This window comes from Microtus ochrogaster, chromosome 1 (genome assembly GCF_000317375.1).
Source record: "Microtus ochrogaster isolate Prairie Vole_2 chromosome 1, MicOch1.0, whole genome shotgun sequence".
NCBI lineage: Eukaryota > Metazoa > Chordata > Mammalia > Rodentia > Cricetidae > Microtus > Microtus ochrogaster.
The window spans coordinates 51,130,265-51,152,020 of NC_022009.1; the positions used below are offsets into that span (position 1 = coordinate 51,130,265).

The 21,756-nt window shown below is 42.7% G+C and overlaps 1 protein-coding gene across 1 annotated transcript in view; it reads left to right on the forward strand.

Moving 5' to 3' along the window:
* Positions 1-21,756, forward strand: part of Ptprn2 (protein tyrosine phosphatase, receptor type N2) — a 715,776-nt gene that overhangs the window by 191,239 nt on the left and 502,781 nt on the right. The gene's annotated exons all lie outside the window — the stretch shown is intronic.

The window sequence follows — 21,756 nt, forward strand, 5'->3', positions numbered from 1 at the left end:
CTTCCTGGGAGTCACATTTCTCCCCTGGGGGAAGCAAAGTATTCTCTTATTGGTCATACCTGTTCCCTGGATCCTTCCCGAGGCCAGACCAACTACACTGTGAAAGATCTGTGAGATTTGGAGGCATTCTCCTTTTAGAAACTGGCAGGTATGTCTGCTTGCTAGAGGTACTGGGTGTTCTGGCACTTGTCTAGGTTAACTCATGGATAGGTCATTAGACCAGTGGAAACGAAGGAGAGCACCTCTTTCTGTTTTTCCGTGACTCATCTGTCTATGTTCCTTTCTCCACTGACTGCCACAAACTCCCTTAATCCTCAGTGAGAACCTGTTGCCATGGTTGCCTGTGTGGGACAACATCCATCTCCACTGACACCCTGTATCACCTAAGCTTGTCACCGTGCATGCATTAGTTGTCACTTCCTGGTCACTGGAACCCATGTCAGTGTCCCAAAGTGATATCCTAACGGAAAGAAAGTGGTTAGGGTCCATGAGATCAGATAATGAAGAGGCTCTACAGTGAGATGCAGGCCCATGATGCCACACTGATGTCCATGTCATATAGGAGCAGATAGCTCCTACTGATCCTCCCTAGAGGAGAAAAGCTGCCCAACCCGACATCTGCAGTGGATGGCAAGGGGTACTGAGAAACCACACACAGCAGCTGTGCCATTTCACCCTTTACTCCCTAAGATCTGTCTGCCTCTGCACAGGGATATGATGGGAGCCCCATATCTCTTTCAACTTTTGATAATGGTAATTGCTGTAGAAAGGTGGTTTTGCCTTTATTTTTGGAAAAAAGAGGTACCTGCCAAGAAAACCCTTACATGAACATGCATGTGTCTGCTCCAGTCAGCTTCTAGAAGAGTGAACATGAGAAGGGTTTATTTTGCCTTGTGGTTCCAGAAAAGTAGAGTCCTTCATGGTGGGGAAAGCAATTCAACAGCCAGGGAGGCATGGAAGCAGGAGCTGAAAACTCGTATTTTCACCTGCACACAATAAGCAGATGAGGCAGGGGTGTCATACTATAAAACTACAACACCCCCAATGCAGCAATGCAATTTCTTTAGCAAGGCTCCATCTTACAATGGTTCTGTAGCCTCCCCAGACAACACCAGCAACTGGTGACCAAGTGTTCAAATGTGTGAACCTATGGTGAAGATTTCTGTTCAAACCATTGTAACCCTCCCCCATTATTACCACCTGGATTAGAGGGTATAGAGGTGGTACTTGCCTTTCCCTGTTAATACCGTCTGGGTTGGAGGGTACAGAGTGGTACATGCCCTTCCCTGTTACTGCCGTCTGGGTTGGAGGGTATAGAGTGGTACTTGCCCTTCCCTGTTATTACCGTCTGGGTTGGAGGGTATAGAGGTGGTACTTGCCTTTCCCTGTTATTACCGTCTGGGTTGGAGGGTATAGAGTGGTACTTGCCCTTCCCTGTTATTATCGTCTGGGTTGGAGGGTATAGAGTGGTACATGCCCTTCCCTGTTACTGCCGTCTGGGTTGAAGAGTATAGAGGTGGTGCATGCCCCTCACCCATTATTGCTGTCTGGGTTAGAGGGTACAGAGTTGGTACATGCCATTCCCTGTTATTGCTGATAGCTTAAATGTATTTCTCACTAACTCATATCTTAAATTAACCCATCTCATTAATCTGTGTATTGCCATGAGGCTGTGGCTTACCTCCTTAATCTGTGTATCACCATGAGGCTGTGGTTTACTGGGTAAAAGTTCTGTCCTGAATGTCTGTCTCCAGTGGGGCTACATGGCATCTTTTGACTCTGCCTTCTTTCTCCCAACATTCAGTTTAGTTTTCTCCACCAAGCTCTACTCTACCCTATCACAGGCCAAGCCAGCTTCTTCATTCATTAACCAATAAAATCAACACATAGATGGAAGGACCTCCTACATTAGATAGGACTGAGTTTTTCTTCAGAGTGGTAATTACTGCTTGCTGTTGTTGTTCAATGAAATGTTTAAACTTACCCTTCATGTGCCTCTATGTAAAAACATGTTTTTGCCATGTGCGGCTTCTCCTTGTGATTGTACACAACTTGAACTCACAAGAACTTTCTCATTGATTTTTCTTAACCCTCAGAGTATAAAGTGTCTGATGCTATGCATAAAGTTGGTCGTTGTATAAAATTTAGTCTACCTCATTTATTGGCTGCATTCTCCCAGGTCCCATTGCCTCTAGAGCTGTGACAGAATTGGAGACTATTCACCCAGTCCAAAGCCCTTACAGTTGCTCAGTGCAGACAGTGGAGAGGGAGTGTTCCCGGGGACCACTAGACCAGGGAACTTGCCACAAATACAGTTGGGAAGTGACCCTGTTCTTCCTAGATAGTAAGACTATTTTGAAAAGCCCAATATGTTCTGGTTATAGGATAACCATTATAGGAGAAATCAAAATGGGTCTGAGATGAAGTTTTGTTCCTGTTGTCTAGCCTTCCTAGTGCTGGATGATGCTCTACAGTCTGCTGGAGAGAATTGTCACTAATGGTCCTGTCTATTTATGGATATGGTGGGTCAATACTATCTGCATGCCTTTATGTGCTGTCTGGTGCAATAGTGCCGTTTCTAATAGGGTTCATCCCACTGCTTTCTGAATGGATTGCTCTCTATGGCCCACTCCATAGGAGTTCAATTCTACAAGCCAAGGCCGCATCTCATGGCTGATGAGGTCACAGACACGGAAGAGACCACTGTTGCTGTTAAGTGGATGTGATATAACTGTCAAATTGCATTAGAAACAATTTTTATGCCCATAGTTTATTGATACTGTCATGTCCAGTCAGGAGGGCTCCTTTGTTCAGTGTGTGGTGGTTACAGGGAGGCTCATGACTAATAGTCACTGTTCTTGTGGCATGATGGACTATTGTCTTCCATGGGTTACCGTGCTATAGCAACAGTGAGTCTCAGACTCACTGATTGGAAAAGAATAGGCTCCCATAGCTTGAATTAGAAGCCTGTGAAGGGACCTGAATGAGGCTGAGGACATTGAAACCTAAGATCTCACCTGAGGAAGGAGTCTTTCCACCCTTAGCAGAAGGTACAACTTCACTTCTAGTCCCTGCAGCGTTGCCTTCTCCAGCATTGCTTGTGGGACTTAATCATGCACTGTTGAACAGGCAGTTACCTTCCTTAAAAGAAATGCCAGGCAAGATAACACTGATACCCCTCAGTGCCCACCCAAGTTGTCTCTAGTCTTATAACCAGATTTAAGGCTAAGGTATTAAATGTGAAGGTACTTTTTTAAAGTCTTAGTTAAACTGTGATGTTGGAAGACTTGCCCTTCACTAATTCTCTAATGTAATGTAGTGAGAGGGGTGCCAGCATATTTGAAAAGTTTCATCAGTTCTCTGTTCCTTGTGTTAGATCTTAGGGCAGTGGTTCTCAACCTGTGGGTCATGACCCCTTTGGGACTGAATATCAGATATCCTGCATATCAGACCTTTACATTATGATTTGTAATAGTAGCAAAATTGCAGGTATGAAGTAGCAAGAAAATAATTTTCTGACTGTGGGTCACTGCAACACAAGGAACTGTATTAAAGGGTCACAGTGTTAGGAAGGTAGAGAACCACTGTCTTAGGGTTGGAGGTGTTGTTGTTTAACTGGCTGGATTAAATGCACTGGTTTAATTGGGCTCTTGAGTAGCAGAGCACAGGTGGCAGCACGAACAAAGCAATGTCTACAATAGCCTAACTTGTAGTAACTTTTATGATGGCATGATCTGTGTATGAACCTTTGGGACTAGCTAATCAATTATGGTGTTTCCAGGAATAAAATAGATAGAAGGTCTAATATAGTTTTGTTCAATATATATAAGCAGAAAAATTCTTGACAAACAAAGAAAGGTTATTTATAGTGAGACATATTAATAGGGGATTTTGGCCTATAAGCCAGTTTCCAGACCTGAGCCAGATTTTAGACCCATGCACCTTAAATAAAATGACCAGGTCACCCTATGAAAGAAGTTGCTAAAATATCTAAGACTTACTGTTAGCCTTTCTCCTATCCTTTCTCAGAGGGATCTATGGTCTTTTACAAGGTCTACTGTGTACTAGGGAAAAGGAAACAAGACTCCAGAGTCTATTTGGAACTCACTCAAAACTGACCCAGATTCTGGAAGACTCTAAAAACATTGTGGCTTTTTAATTAAAGTAGGGGCTATAGAGAACAGATGATTAATTGAGTTTTGACTAAAGTTTGACTCACAGTGGGAGCAATGGATCCCTGAACTCATCCTGTGGTTATTTCTTTAGTTTCAGAATATATTATTGGAAAAAATAAACTCAGAAAGCAGAATTTCCACATTGGTTCCCTGACACATGGAATAAGGAATATTATGGTTCTAAAATTCAAATTTGAAGGACTGTCCTGCTTTTTATTGACAAAGTTCACCAGTCACTTTCCTCTGTGTCCTGCAGAACATCTGGCAGGCTCTTCTGAGAAGCAGGAATCTCTAAGGACTGTCCTGCCTTGTCTTGGCAAAATTCAACAGTCTTTTTTCCGTGTCTGGCTTGTTCAGTCTGTCTGTACAGCATACTGTCAGCTGTCAAGGGAAAACAGTCTTGCCAAAATGGCTAATCTTGTCACACCGAAAGCAAACTCCATACGGGGATTCTGCAATGCCCATCATCTTATTGTGAAGTAAATTGGTGCTGCCAGTAGAATATGTGTCTTATTGTCATGAAAAACCCTATATTATTAAACATCTTAAATATCATATTTATAAGTCTTTGAAGTGTTTGGAATTCATCTATTTAAAATATACCTATTTAACCTTGAAAACATAACTAATGTGACTACAAGTTTGATTATTATAGATTAACTGTTAAACTCATTTCATTTTACATTGCATTTTAAATGTACATAAGTACAATACCCCAAACAAGAGTAGAAGCATATATACAATAAAACAAAAATAATTTAAAATTTGTATCAATATACCAAAATCCATGCCAATCCCAGAATATCTGAGATTTATAGCTGTCTATTTAGCCTATACTCCTATATTCCCCTAAATGATAAGTTCACAACCCACCAAATAACCAAAGTCTACCTAACCCAATTCTTGGGAATATGGGTATCATCTTCTCTAGACTGCTTCTTGTAGTCTGTGGATGAAGGCATCTTTAGGGAGTCCCTGAGAAAATTGAGATACTGGCCAAGTCCTGAAACAGCCAGCTATAACCCTTGTTGATATATATCACCTGTCAAGATTCAGGAGGTCTTTCCCAATCAAACCTGATCCATATCAACCCGGAAGGAATCCACAGCCCTTGTTTCCTATGAAAACAAACAAAACCTTTTCTTAAAGTTAAGGCATTATTAAAACATCTGTGCTGGTTTAATTCATCAGTCTCTCTTTCAATCCCATGTGTTTTGCTTATCATCAATCAAAATAAAAATTTTCAAAGTCAATGCAACAACATACAGAATCCAGATTCCCTGCCTATTTCCCATCTCTACGTGACTTATCTTTTTTTATTACTTTACTTGTGTCTTTAAAGACTATTATTTTTAAACTATTCATTTTTTTCTATGACTGTCTATACCCATTTTCTTTTAATTCTTAAGCCTATGTCATTGTTAAACATTTTGCAGTATACTTTACAGCTTTACCTCAAGGTTGTATTAATTTTGCAGTTCTGTGTTATAGCTTAGTTCAAAGGTGAAAGCCCCTTGAGCCACACAGGTAGCTATGCACCTCCCCTAAGGACCTCTAACTGCTAGGTTCCACCCACAGAATACTCTTAGCTGACCTAACTGCTGGACTATGCCCCTACCCTACAGAATAAAAAGCCCAACCTCTGGACATGAAATCCCACCAATCTCCATCTGAGCTGTAATGCTTACATTTGGTGTTGTGGCTCGGATAAGCTGTCTTAGTGCCTGCGTTTCCCCTCTTGGTCTAAGCTGCACTGGGACCCTATCCCTCATCTCCAGTTCATCTGCAACAGACTCAGCCTTCTGGCTTGCCAATCACTCAGCACCCTATCACCAGCACCATCTAGGTATGTTTCTCCTTTGGTCTGTGTAAATGTTTCCCTGACACTGAGGAAGTGACTTTGAGCATCCTGGTACCCCTCTAGAACTCTTGGAAGTGGAGGTAACCCCAGTTACCATCTTTAATGGTATGTCTGGCCCTCTTCACCTGACCCCAACCCCAATCTTGGAGCTGTAATCCCTCAGTTTCCTTAGGCCCAACTGGGTTATTGTGCCCTTTCCTGGTCTCTTCTCCTACCTTCCCCCTGGAGTAGGCCCTCATGGCTTTTGTGACACCATTCCTGAACCCTTTCCTGTAGATGAGACCCCCCCCCCAGAGCTTGGTTTCGTTCTTGCCTTCTCACCTTTCTGGAAGCCCTGGTACCATGAGTCTTTTCACCGGCTTAGCTGGGCTAAGCCCTGGACCCCTGTTGAATGTGGTGATAACACCCCTGAATGACTTTGTCCTCACTCAGTCCTCCCTGAGCCATGGGGATGCCCATAACTGTAGGCTGCAGTGACATTTTCCTTTTCTCTCATCCATGGAAATGTGCCTTCCATACCTGCTCATTTCCCCTTGGGATCTTTCATAGAAAATTTCCAACCTCTCCACCTGACACTGATCTGAAGGGCAATAAATGTACTCAATTTTGCAGTAAAATTTGACTTCAATTCCCTTAGACAATCAATCCAAAGGGCCATCAATTTAATGGCTCCTTAGATCCTAATATTTGAGACCTTTACAAATACTGTGAGTGGTTGGGGAAATGGAGATTCCCCACTCCCTATTCTCAGTTACAAGCCCTGTTTGTGTAAATATCCTGTTTGTTATGTTACCATAGATGGATCTGTAAGGTTTGTGAGACCTAGCAGCAGGAAGGGGGAAAGCAAAGGAGTAGGCCAGCTGCAACATGTGCACACCCTGCACACACTCATCTCTGGCTGGTGCTTCTCTCAGCTCCCTCCTGCAGCATCCTTTGTCTAAAGTCAGACTCAAAAATTTCCTCTCTATGACTTCTTTGTTCTCAGCTTACTAAATTCAGTTTTAGAGGGAATCAGGCATCTTTGAGGTATGAATAGCTTTAGACTGTTGTTTCATGTTGTCCCACTTGAATTAAAACCTGGCTCTCGAGTTAGGGTATGGCTTCCTCCTACTATAGACCCAAGCATGCTTATTTAAAGGTTTCTTCTAAAATCTCTGTCCCATATCAGGCTAGCCATCTGCTGTAAGACAGAGAAAGGACAGCAAAACAAAATAAGGGGACAGATTATTCCCAACAGGGACCATTGCTACTTATCTCATACTCTTTTGGTTTTGGTTTAACTCTCTGAAACTTTTGCTAAGATATACATCTCACCTTAAGAGTTGTAAAACCATGTGTAAACTTCCTGTACCTCCCCACACACTGAGACAATGGGGATGATCTTTCGGGAATTCACCAAGACCAGCTAGCCTGGGTCTGAAAAAACATGGGATAAAACTGGACTTACATAGCGGATATTGAGGACTACTGAGAATTCAAGAACAATGGCAATGGGTTTTTGATCCTACTGCACATACCGGCTTTGGGGGAGCCTTCGCAGTTTGGATGCTCAACTTACTAAACCTGGATGGAGGTGGGCGGTCCTTGGACTTCCCACAGGTCAGGGAACCCTGATTGCTCTTCAAGCTGATGAGGGAGAGGGACTTGATCGGGGGAGGGGGAGGGAAATGGGAGGCGGTGGCGGGGAGGAGGCAGAAATCCTTAATAAATAAATAAATTTAAAAAAAATAAATAAAAAAAAACAAAAGAGAAAAAAAAACCTTCCTGTACCTCAAGATTTGTAAGCATATTGGGTCTGATTAAACCCTGTAAAATCTGTAACAAAAAGATTAATTTTAAACTCATAACACCAGTGTTCATAGTTAAAAGTCTATGCATACACAATCTTAAAGGAAACTTGTGACTTGCTGCCACCTTAGCTGCTGTCCCCTCACTGGGATGGAGGTAGCCATGTGGCTGACAGTCTTTTTAGCTTTGGTTGGAAAGGATGGATTTGGCCATGTGACCTCAATCCATTGTGATAAAGGTGACCACGTGACATGAGCCATCCAAGGAAAACAACTCCTCCTAGCCATGAGCCTAAACCAGATGATTCTGCCACTATTTCCATCACACCAGCAGCACAGTCTTTTCTCCTCTCCAGCCTCTCTGGTTTCCCTTTCTCCCTTCTCAGTGACGGGCTGCCCATCTGACCAGGACCCTGAATGAAATTATAATATCCTAGGGGGCATTATTGCTAGGGCTCAGTTTGTAACTTGTCTCCTGCTCAACCATTTTTAAAGAGGTAAATTATGAAAAAAAATCCAAGAGGTCACTCAGGATAGACATGATAGCTCATCTCAATTTCCAGACCACATCCTCACAAAGACTTTCTTACAGTAAACCATTCTGGATCCCGAGACCCCAGATGGAAAACAACTCTCTATGGTCCACTTCTCCCAGTTCCCCTGATGTTAAGGCCAAACTTAACTATCTAGACTAAGGACCCCTGACTTCACAGGTTTCAAGGTTTATGTTGGGGTTAAGCCCCACTAAACCTCTCAGGATTCAGAAGGATTGCTATAGCAGGCAAAAACTGGGTAAAGATAGATGAGGGTAAATAAAATAAATTAGCTCGCATAAGTCTTTTTAATCATGTCTCATTTCTTCTCCTATGCTCTTTCCAGTGCTCTCTGGGTGTTTTCCTCTTAGTGTTCTTCCTCGCTGTTCTTCTTTCACTGTTCTACCCATCCCACAAGGTTTCCAGTTTTTATACCCACAGACATAGCTAACAAGCATGCATTTTTTAGAGCTAGCAGGATAGGCAGAAGACTGACAAGGTAGGCACCTTTGGTTTCAAAGGGGGAGGCATGGCTGTCAAGCTCCCCAGCAGATACTGGGAGGATTAAAAAGGATCAATACAAAATTCTAAGAAGATTTTATGCACTAACTACATTTCTTAAGTGCAATTACATAAGCTAGAAGTTTGTGATTAATAACTGTAGAAAAATGCAGCCATGCGGTTGCACTTTCTGAGCACCTCCACTTCTTCCAGTGGCTGGGAACACAGCATTGTGGTAACTGTAGCAACCTGCTGCCTTGGGAGGAAGACAAAAGCGCTTCATCTGCAGCAGCATCTTACTAGTTGAGTTAAAGGGAATTTCTTTGGACACTTTGCTTCCAGCTCCAGTGAGGTCTGCCAGAACCCAAGTAAGAAGGAATTTCTTTCTCTGGGGCTGGTTTAGTGACCCAAACCTTTTTCTTGTACCTCTAGGAGTAAAGGCATAAACAGTTAATCTCCTGGGCTATGATCTTATGTCAATTGAAACTAATGTGAAGGGTAAGTACAGAATATTTATAGCTTTTTAGGTTAGAGCAAAGGCCAGTAGGTTACACCTTCCTGAGTCTGTTGCTAGAGAATCCAGGGCTATCCAGACCTGTGGATCAGTAAGAGCAGACATACTGTCCTCTGTTCAGTGCCTCCTGCTTAGGGCTGCTTTCTTGTCAATCAGTCCCATCTATAAGGATAACTGTGGGGGACTGGCTTTATGTAGATTTGACTATAAGAACAAAGGTTTGGCTGAGTGAATACTCTTACACCAGGGCTCCATGGTGTGGGACAAGTCATCCAGTTGCTGGTCAGCAAAAGTTAGGTTTAAAGAATGAATCAAACCATTTCTTACATCTTTGGAGATCCATCTGGAGTTGTCAGATCTTTTCTTTTACTCTACCTGACTGGTTGACATAGAAGCAACCTTCCTCCTTGAGGAAGAGACAAAGGCCACTTCTCTCTGCTGTTACTGCATCTAATCCTCTCCTATTGTGCAGCACTTATAGTGGCCCAGTGAATCTAATTGTCCCTGGAGTTAAAGGATGGTCTGAGCCACTCTAAGGAGATGCTGGATGAACTGAAAGAAAAACTAATGGTAAATATCTAGTCAGTCCCGAGTTTCAGCACCAAAAAGTAAGTGTTACAGCTCTGATAGAAAGCTATCCTGGCAGTTGGAGCCCAGTGAATACCTACAGCTCGGAAGAGAAAGGTATCCAACCTAAATAGATCTACTCCATTCCCAAGAAACTCTATATCCTGTTCAGTTTGCTGCTGCTTCTCACCCAAGAAGAGGCAGCCTCCTCCTGTTTTCCCCCTCCCAACAATCATCTCTCCTGTGATGTTTGTTATATGGTGTGACTCTGTGGTAGTCCTTGGTTCCTGGCTGCCAGAATACCTTTCCATCTGAGCTGTAATTCTTACAGAAGGGATGTTGATCTGTCTCTTCCACAAATATTACACTGGTCTACACTGACATTATGCCGATTGGACTAAGTTTGCAGAAGATAGCAACCACTTTGAACTTGTTGATAACACATATGTGCATCAAAAGATGGGAGATACAGAGCAGCAAATCCCAAAGAAGGGAAAAACACAAAATATCATCACCAACAGTGAAAACTAAAATAACAGGAGCTAGCAATCACTGGTCATTAATATCCCTCAATACAAAGGATCAATAAGACAAAGAGTTGGTTCTTCTAGAAAAATTCAACAAAATAGACAAACTTTTATTAAAAGTAACCAAAAGGCAGAGAGAGAATAACCAAATTAACAAAATCAGAAATGCAAAAGGGGACATAACAACAGACATGGAGGAAATCAGAGAATCATCAGGTCATATTTTGAAACCCTGTACTCCATAAAATTGAAAAACTTAAAGGAAACGGACAACTTTCTGGATAAATATCACTTACCAAAATTAAATCAACACCAGATAAGCAAATTAAATAGACCTATAACTGCTAAAGAAATAGAAACAGTCATCAAAAGTCTCCCAACCAAAAAAAGCCCAGGACCAGATGGTTTCAGTTCAGAATTCTACAAGATTTTCAAAGAACTAATACCAATACTCCTCAAATTATTCCACACCATAGAAACAGAAGGAACATTGCCAAACTTTTTTTATGAGGCTACAATTACCCTGGATACTCAAACCACAGAAAGATATTACTAAGAAAGAAAATTACAGATCAATCTCACTTATGAACATTGATGCAAAAATACTCAATAAAATACTGGCAATTCAAATCCAAGAACACATCAGAAAAATCACCCACCCTGATCAAGTCAGCTTCATCCTAGAGATGCAGGGATGGTTCAACATAAGAAAATCCGTCAATGTAATCCACCACTGAAACAAACTGAAAAATAAAAACCACATGATCATCTCATTACATGTTGAAAAACCTTCAATAAAATATAACATTCCTTCATGATAAAGGTCTTGGAGAGAGCAGGGATACAAGAAACATACCTAAACATAATAAAGACAATATACAGCAAGCCAACAGCCAACATCAAACTAAATGGAGAGAAACTCCTAGCGATCCCACTGAAATCAGGAACAAGACAAGGTTGTCCACACTCTCCATATCTATTCAATATAGTTCTTGAGGTCTTAGCTAGAGCAATAAGACAACAAAAGGAGCTCAAATCAGAAAAGAAGAAGTCAAACTCTTACTATTTGCTGGTGATATGATAGTTTACATAAGCGACCCCAAAAATTCTACCAAGGAATTTCTACAACTCATAAACATGTTCGATAATATAGCAGGATAAAAGATTAACTAAAAAGGTCAGTAGTCCTCCTGTATACAGATGATAAATGGGCTGAGAAATAAATCAGAGAAACATTACTCTTTACAATAGCCACAAATAGCATAAAATATCTTGGAGTAACTCTAACCAAATAAGTGGAAGACTTTTATGACAAGAACTTTAAATCTTTGAAGAAAGAACTTGAAGAAGACACCAGAAAATGGAAAGATCTCCAATGTTCTTGGGTAGATAGAATTAACATAGTAAAAATGGCAATCTTACCAAGAGCAATCTACAGATTCAATGCAATGCTCAGTAAAATTCTAGCAAAATTCTTCACAGACCTCAAAAAACAGTACTCATATGGAAAAAAAATCCAGGATAGCCAAAACAGTCCTGTACAATAAAGGACCTTTTCGAGGCATCACAATCCCTGACTTCAAGCTCTACTGCAGAGCTGCAGTATTGAAAACAACTTGGTATTGGCATAAAAATAGACAGAAGAACCAATGGAACCAAATCAAAGACCCAAATATTAATCCACACACCTACCAACATCTGATGTTTGACAAAGAAGCCAAAAGTATGAAATGGAAAAAAAAATCATATTCAACAAATGGTGCTGATATAACTGGATATCCACATGTAGAAGATTGAAAATAGATCCACATCTCTCACCATGCACAAAACTCAAGTTTTAATTGGTCAAAGACCTCAACATAAAGCCAACCACACTGAACCTCACAGAAGAGTAAATGGGAAGTAAACTTGAGTGTATTTGCACAGGAGACCACTTCCTAAATATAACCCTGTTAGCACATACACTGAGAGAAACAATTAATAAATGGGACCTCCTGAAACTGAAAAGCTTCTGTAAAGCAAAGGACACAGTAAATAAGACAAAACGGCAGCCTACTGAATGGGAAAAGATCTTCACTAACCCCACATCAGACAGAGGTCTGATCTTCAAAATATATAAAGAACTCATAAAATTGGTTATCAACAAACCAATTAATACAATATAAAAATGGGGTACAGACCTAGACAGAGAGCTCTCAACAGAAGAATCTAAAATGACTGAAAGACACCTAAGGAAATGCTCAATATCCTTAGTTATCAGAAAAATGCAAATCAAAACAACTCTGAGATTCCATCTTACCCCTGTAAGAATGGCCAAGATCAAAAACACTGATGACAACTTATGTTGGAAAGGATATGGGGTAAAGGAAACACTCCTGAATTGCTGGTGGGAGTATAAACTGGTACAGCACATTTGGATATCAGTATGGTGATTTTTCAGAAAATTTGGAAACAACCTACCTCAAGACCCAGCACTATCACTTTTGGGTATAAACCCAAAGAATGTTCAATCATACCACAAGGACATGTGCTCAACTATATAAATAGAAATATTATTCATCATAGCCAGAACCTAGCAACAACCTAAATGCCCCTTATCTGAAGAATGCATAAGGAAAATGTGGTACATTTACACAATGGAGTACTACACAGTAGAAAAAAAAAGACATCTTGAAATTTGCAAGCAAATGGATGGATCTAGAAAACATCATATTAAGTGAGGTAACCCAGACCCAGAAAGACAAATATCATATGTACTAACTCATAAGTGGCTTTTAGATGTAAGGCAAAGAAAACCAGCCTACAATTCACAATCCCAGAGAACCTAGACAACAGTGAGGACCTTAAGAGAGATAGACATGGATCTAAACTACATGGGAAGCAGAAAAAGACAAGATCTCCTGAGTAAATTGGGAGCATGGGGACCATGGGAGAGGGTTGAAGGGGAGGGGAGAGAAAGGGAAGGGTGAAGAGAAAAATGTACAGCTCAATAAAATCAATAAAAAAGATGAGAGATAAACTGAACCCAAGTCCAAGGGCCTTCTACCTCAGTGAAATTTCTAGGCAACCAGTAATGTGGAGTATGCAGTGATTCAATGATTTTCCTTTTAAAGTGAAAGATAAGTTATTGCCCCTAGCTCCTTATACCACCAGGAAGAAGTACATAGTGGGCCTATCTGGAATGTAGGTATCACTAAGAAGTAGACAGATGCAGCATTACAGCCCCTTTATGGAACAACCCTGCAAGACACCGGTGAAGGGAAATCAACACATTGGAGGTCTGCCACAGAGCTCCAGGCAGTACACATGGTCATACACTTTGCTTGGCAGAAAAACTGTTCACATGTGTCATTGTTCACTGATTCATGGGCTGTAGCAAATGAATAAGTGAATTGACTAGATGGACAGGGACTTGGAAAGAGCATGATTGGAAAATTGGTGAGGAAGATACCTGGCGAAGAAGTATGTGGCTAGATGTTTTTGTGAAATTATCTCATATAAATGCTCAACAAAATGTGAGTTTAGAAGAGGGGAATTTTAATAATCAAGTAGGTAGGATGACCTATTCTGTGATAGCCTCTTTATCCAGCTATCCTTGCCATTTTTCACTGGGTTCATGAATAAAGTGGTCATGGTGGCAGAGGTAGAGGTTATTCATCAGTTAAACAACATGGACTTCCCCTCACAGGGGCTGGGTGGTTACAACTCCTGTTGAGTAGCAGATATGCCAGCAGCAAAGACAAACAGTGAGTCTCCAATAAGCACCATTTACTATGGTGACCAGAAAGTGACCTGGTCCACTGTCCTGGACCAATTCCTTTATGAAAAGATCAGTGCTTTGTCCTTGTTGGAATAGATGCTTATTATGGTTATTTATTTGCCTTTCCTGAATGTAATGCTTCTGTCAAAGCTACCATCCTGGACTTACAGAATTCCTTATGCACCATCATGATATTCCACACAGTATTGCTTCAGACTAAGGAACTCCCTTCACAGCCAGCAAAATGGGCAGTAGCTATACTCATGGAATCTATTGGTCCTCCTATGTTTCCCACCATCCCAAAGTGCTTGATTTGCTAGAGCAGTGGGATGTTCCTTTGAAGACAAAGTTACTGCCCCAATTAGGTGGCAGTAGCCGGGAGGACAGGGCAGAGTTATTATTAAGGGAGTATATGCTTTGAATCAGCATCTAACATATGGCACTATAACTTCTATGTCTATGGTTCATAGATGTAGGAATCAAAGAATAGAAACTGGAATGGTTCCACTCACTAACTCCTAATGGTCCACTAGGAAACTTTTTGCTTTCTGTTACCATGACTCTAAGTTCTGCTGGCCAGAAGTTTTGGCTCTAGGCAGGGAAATGCTCATGCCAGGAGACACAATAAACATACTTCCAGTAAACATTCCTTCCTCCTGGTGACTCTGGACTTCTGATGCCCTTGAGCCAACAGGATGAGAAAGGAATACCAATGTTAAGGGGGTGATTGATCTAGACAACCAAAGGGAGGTTGGATTGCTTCTCCATAGTGGGGAAGATTGTATCTGGAGCGTAAGATTTCTTTGGGGTGTCGTTTTGTTATTCTGTCTTATGATTAAAGTCAATGGAAAACTCCAACAACTCAGTCCAGACAGGGTGACAAAGGTTCTAGACCCTTTGAGGATGAAGGTATGGGTCACTCCTCCAGTAAAAAAGGTTTGCTGAGGTGCTTGATGCGGGTGGAGGAAATCTGTGGAGAGTTAGGGAGCCTTCAGTGAATGTGCAAGGATCAGCTGACATTCTGAGTGTATTGTGTTGTGAGCATGAGCACTGTCATCTTAGGGACCCCAGTGCTTCAGACCCACAGTGTGGCAAAGTCTTTCCTAGGTGAAGCTCAGGTGTATGGCAAAGCCTTCCTCTGGTTCAAGTTTGAGTGTTTATAACCATCAAGCTCAGCTTCCACCTCCAGATAATGGCAACCCGAGACTACTGCCCTGCAGAGAGACCTCCTACCAAGATTACCTAAGCCTGTATCTTTGTTTAGTTGTGTATCATAAAACCCAGATCCCTATTCAGCTGTAGATAATAAACCTGCATCCTAAAGATTTATCTGTATAAAACAAACATGCTGAAGTTTGGGTTGGCAGTTGGTGCCCTCCATCAGAGCCAGTACAATCCACCTGATCCCGGCTTTGCACATCTCTGTGTCTTCTCTTTTTTTATTCCCTCATTGCCCAGTTTGGTCAGTTCCCGAAGCCATCAGAGTGCAGCAGAAATCCGGAAAGGGTAGTAGAGAAAGGTAGTTATAAATAGCAGCTCAGGCCATGTGACCAATGACAGAGTCAAAGATTGTAATCGACACAAATGTTTCTGTCCTGTTGTTAAGAACGTTCATGTATATGTACACATACATTAAACTGATATTTGCATTTCCTTTCCTCTGCTTAACATTGGTTGAGATAATACCAGTAGTTAAGTTGTAAATCTATACCACCATTTAAAAATGATGAGGCATCAAAAGATTAAGCATTCCTCAAGAGACATCGGTACCTTTTATAGCATGTATGAAGCATTTGCAGTTGTATGTGGGATAGGTATATCATGTTCAGTAGAATTAAGACCTGGTTATTGTATTCATTTGGAAATTGAGCATGACATAAGGAGGTGTGATTGTGTGCTAAACTGACAAGCTGGACCTGTTATCACTAATTTTAGTTGTCAAGTTGATTACATCTAAGGTCAGTTAAATCCCAGTCTCTGTGAGGCATTTTCCTAATTGGATTATTTGAGGCCCACTCTAAGAGTGGGCAACAACTTCTGGTGACATCACACATAAAAGGACACGGAAGAAGGGAGTACTTACTTTTTGCTTGATTTCCCTCACTCTCACTAGCAAGTTCGTCTATCCTGTTGCTGAGGCATTCATTCGACAACTTCTTTGGAATTCTAACTTAGACTGAAGAGCAGCAAGTCCCAGGAATCCTCTGGAACAACTGAGAGATTTGGACTGCTGAGACATCCAGCCTCACAGGCAAAACTAATACCGAGTCTTGGCATTTCCATTGGAAGGCAGGCATTGTCGAAGCACCCGAGCCACAGCCTGTAAGCCACTGCTAGTGTATGTCTGCACTTACGCTCGTGGCAGGGAAGGCGTAGATGTAGACATCAGAGTAGGATGGCAATGGAGAAGAGACCAGTGAGAAGACTGAGTGTGAGCACTGGACTGCGTTCCACCTCCCAGGGTTGCTCGTCTCTTGAGAAGAGAAAGCGCATCCCTTTGAGAGTGAACAGATGGGCCTTCCTAAGCTGTTAACTTTTGCACAATAGAGTGAGCCTGCCTTTTTTCAAATGGAACTCCGCTCTTGAGACCTTTCCTTGATATGCATTTTTTCAGACTGAGTACATGTGGGTTTTGCTCTGGTTCCTCCTGGATACGAAGGGAGCCATCATGGTCTCTTTGACCAGGCTACTGCTTCCTGCCATGACTGGCAGCATGTGCAAGCTGAATGCTCATGGGAGCCCAGCTTATGACAAGCTGTGAGTCAGAAGACAAAGGGGACGAGGAAGAGGGGCCAGGAAAGATGACTCTGACCTGGTCCAAGCTGCAATTCCACCTCCTTACACTTTTTTTCATTCTTGAAGTTCTGCCTAGCATCTTGTGTCCTGTGTCCTGCATGTCACCTGTGGTTTTTTTTTTTCTGACAGCATCTCCTGTCATGCAGGTACACTTAAAGCTAACGTCAGAGAAGAATTTGAGGAGTACAGGTGAATATGTGGGGATATGTGGGAAACATGGTTGTTCTAACAACCAGAAGGGACCCCTGATTGGCAGTAAAAGGCAGGCCAATACTAGAGAGATGAGAAATGGGGTATCATGGGAAAGACCCTGGGAGAACCTGAACTGACTTTGTGGGAACCCCTGCTGTGATGCTTTTCTCAAGACAGTGCTTTTCCAGTAAGCAGTGGGGACAGTCTTGAGGAGGAGCCTTCAGGTCACTGTGGTTCCTCCATGTGTCTCAGTTCCAACCCTTTCCTGGGTCCCAGACTGTAGGCTGCAGAGACACCACATGCTGCTAGCGTTTGTGAGAGCGGCAACAGGACTGGGCGGGGATGTGCAGGGAACTGAAGTCCAGGCATGCTGATGCAACTCTAGAAAGCGAGGAGGGTCAGTCTGATTTTGTTTTGGATGACTTTGTCTCTATGGTCTTTAGGAGCAACATGGCTGCACTTGGCACCCACCCCCATCCCTAAGCAGCTGCCATGTGTGCACACTCCAAACACCTGTCATGTGGGTACCATGTGTACATGCTTGCACATGCACACTCATGCTCACACACATATAAAACATACAGCACTATGCATAGGCATGTGTATGCAGGTGCCCCATACATATTGCACACTTTTTCACATTACAAGTATATACATGGTATTGCACGTGGATATATGCCTATAAAGAGATATGGCACATATACACACAGGTATATCCCATTCAGTGCACAGCATGGTACGTACATATGTGCATGCCGGAAGCACAGTGTAACCTCTTCCTGCCTTATCCTTCCTGCAGTACCCTGTCGTCTGCCTAGTTGGTTTTACCTGGTCTTGCATCGCTCTCTCATCCTAGGCCTTTAGGGTTTTAGATCTGACTGTGCAGGCTCCACTAGGACCAGGGTGCTGGGTGTACTGCATGCTGGGGGAGGAATTCCATAGCGAGGGGGGTCCTGAGCTGGGTTAGCCTACCATAAGGATAGATAGTTCTGGGGTTAGGGAGTCAGAATCCAAGGACTGTCTACCTTTGAGACTGTGTCCCTCTGCCACTGGTGGGATGCTCCTCTCTGTCCCAGCTACTTCTTGGAGATGCATTAGCTTCTGGCAGTGTATGCAACTGCTTCCTGGAGTTTTCCACACAAAGAAGGAAAGGCAAATGGGATTTAACTGTACAACCTATTTTTACACACACACACACACACACACACACACACACACACACACACACACACACCCCAAGGAAGAAAACATGTTCACTTTGTTTTAACATTCTTGTCTATATGGGGCACACACACTGCTCTCTTACATTAAAAATTTAAAAACTACATCTCGCTTTTGACAAGCTATTAAAATTTGAAATTTATATGTCACTTGTTGGCGAGTAATTTTCTGTCATGAAAACAGCTGGTTATTTGCTGGCAGGGCTCTTCCCACTTACTGAGCTGGATGTCAAAAGCAAAGAGTGGAAAGAGAAAATTTATAAAGAAAATGTAGTGTGGTGTCATAATTCCTTGAAAGAAAATGAAAATAACTGTAAACAAAATGGAACGGAGCACACACACAGCATGGGCCCCAGCAAAGCTGCCTGCGGCTGCACCCGTGGCTCGATAGAGCCCCTGCCTTCTCCATTGCCCCCTTTCTCTGCCAATGAGCCTGCCCCTGCCTGATTTCCTTGTTTGAATTAGTAGTGCTGGTCTCTGTTCTGGGAATTCAGAGGTGTGAACCCTCTCTGAGTCCTGCCACCCCACAATCCAGGTTGACTCTTGACGGGGACTGTGGGGCTGGGTCTAGATGAAGTTGGTTGTGTGTCAGTGGTACACTCACTGTGAGAACATCACAGTCTTCTTGGTTTCAGTTTCTGGGCAGCAAGGCTTTCCCACAAACCAGATGGAATGTGCTGACGCCAGACCAGGAACACTAGCTGGCTGGTAGTCAGGAGTCCCGGTGCTCAGGAGTCACACCCAGGGAGGTGAGAACGTTCTAAGAAGGACCTGCTGTACACTCAGCAGGGTCTCCAGCCAGAAGCAGAGCACTGACTCATTTCCTACGTGCTTGGGGGATTAAAGTGGGCGGTGCCATTTTCGAATCCTCAGAAGGGCCAGTGCCCCCTGCGGACTAGAGCTCCCACTGGGGAGCGTTTAGGCTAGGCTTCAGGAAACTCCAGTAAGCTCTTAAGTCATGGAGCTCCAGCTCACCTTGGGAGTTACTCTGTTGTAGCGGAGAACTGAAGATCCAGAACCTTCTACAGAGGCCGTGGGAGCGGAAATACTGGATTTGAACAGGAACATTGTTTAAATGAGAAACTATATTTGATTGTTTTTTTTTAACAACCAAGCACAAATTTGTGCAAGCAAATAAAGAAAATTGAAGTTGTTCTTGTACTGTGTGGTGTGGGGGGGGGGGAGCTGGAGAGATGACTTCGTATCATTATCGGTATGAGGGCGTTGGCTCAGAGAACAGCTAGAATAAAGAAGTGGACATGGTTTTTGGGTTTCCATACAATTTCTCTCTTGACTTGCCAGGTTTCTAACTGATACTTGGAATAAGGAAATGTTGAATTTTGTTTGATAACAATGAATATTCCCATTTTCTTTATATCATATAATTTGAACATAGAATGTTTAATTCAGACTCAGAATTACAAGAAGTGTATGGTGTCAATTTTATGCTTCAGAAATGTGTGTGTGTTTCATTCTCATAGAAGAAGTGGGGAGGCTACAGAAACCGACTTTGCTGGGGACTTTTTTTTTTTTATTTTGCAGATGGGGTCTTACTGTTAGCCCTAGCTGACCTTAAACTTTGTATGTAAATCAGGATGGCCTTAAACTCACGGCCTTCCCTCCTTTGCATCCATAATGCTGAGTTTACAGGTGTGTACAACTGAGGTCCCTATAGGCTCACATATTTAATATTTGGTGCCAAGTTGGTAGAACTGTTTGGGAAGGATTTAGGTGGTGTGACATTTTTGGAGGAGATGTGTCACTGGGGTGGGGAGGGCAGGCTTTGAGGTTTTAAAAGCCTCACACCACCCCCAGTCTCTGTGTCTCTCTGCCCAGCCATCCCCTTGTGGTTGTGTCTCAAGATGTGAGCTCGCAGCTATGCTTGGGCACTACTCCCACCTGCCTGCATGGTGTCGTGCTCCCCACCATGATGGTCAAGGACTCTGGTCCTCTGAAACTGTAAGCCCCGATAAATGCTTTCTTTTCCAAGTTTCCCTGGCAACTATGATAAGCATCATGCTTCACTTCAGACTCAGCTGTCTGTATCTTACTCGTGACCATTTGTGAGGTGTGTGGGGATATTTGTGTCTTCAGTGGATGAAAGAAGCAGAGGGTGGAAACCACACTAGTGGTTATCTTTGGGTATCTTCAGCCCAGCATGTCAGGTGGGCAGAGGTAGTATGGTATGAGAAAGGCCAGGACCTGGGGAAGCAAGGCTGCTTTTAGGAGTTTTAATTAGGCATCTACACATAACCTAGACATGAGATATCAGGGTCTTGCGTGTGATGTAGTAGCCATTAGGCCAGGGTAGAAATGAGAACCCCATGCCAGGCTGGTGTAGCACAACCTCTCCTGTTGGCCACTTTCTTACCAATGCTACATCATCATGAAAATTGGGCAAATGATCAGCCTGTATCTGCCACTGATATGCCAGTCAGATTGAAAGTGGGAACATGGCACGATGTCCCACACCTGTAGGACATCCGTGTTGGGAAAATTCTGGTATATGGTCAGAAACCCTCCAAGGTTCCCCAAGCAGTCCAAGTTAGCAAGGAACACACCCGGCTTAATGTGGCCGTCACAGGACCACTGTTCCTCTGATAAGCTAGTGCTCAACCGTGTTGCCTAAAGCAATATAGACAGATGGTGTGGTTCATCATCCCTGAGACAGAGATGGTGAGAGCTCCTCTTTCCCGAGTGGCTTCTGAAGTCCTGTTGAGTGATTCCTCCTAAGTCCAACCAGACTGCAGGGGGTTCATCCTTAGAGCGCAAGTCTTGGAGGTTCTGCGTGCACACAGAGCCCATCTGAAAACACTAACGGGGCTGTACTCCATCTGCTTAGCTCTGTCATGTATATGGTGCATTTCTTCATGGAATATTTTAGGATATTAATTGGGTTTTGAAGTCAGATAAGTAACAACCAGGAAGATTTTTACTATTGAGAAAGAAAATGCAAAAAATTAATTGTTCACAGTTCCTAAACAATAGTAGTGTGAATGATTCCGAGACTTGTGCTGTAATGAGTCTTTTAAAAGTCCCTGAAGGATGGAATTCTAGGACTCTGAGATCCCAGAGGGCAAGCTGAAGCACAGGGAAAACACTCAACTCAAATAGTTGAAAAGTAGACTACAGGAGGAACACTCCATGGGCAAGAGGGAAACCAAGGCAACAGAAGCTGGCTCAGAGCTAGAAGCTATGGGGCACTCTGGAAGAGCTAGCCTGCCTGCTCATCAGCTGAACAAGGAAAAGACACACGATGAGAAAAAACACGGTGGCATGAAGAATGAGCCATCACAGCAGAATAACCAGGGTTTCTAGGCGCA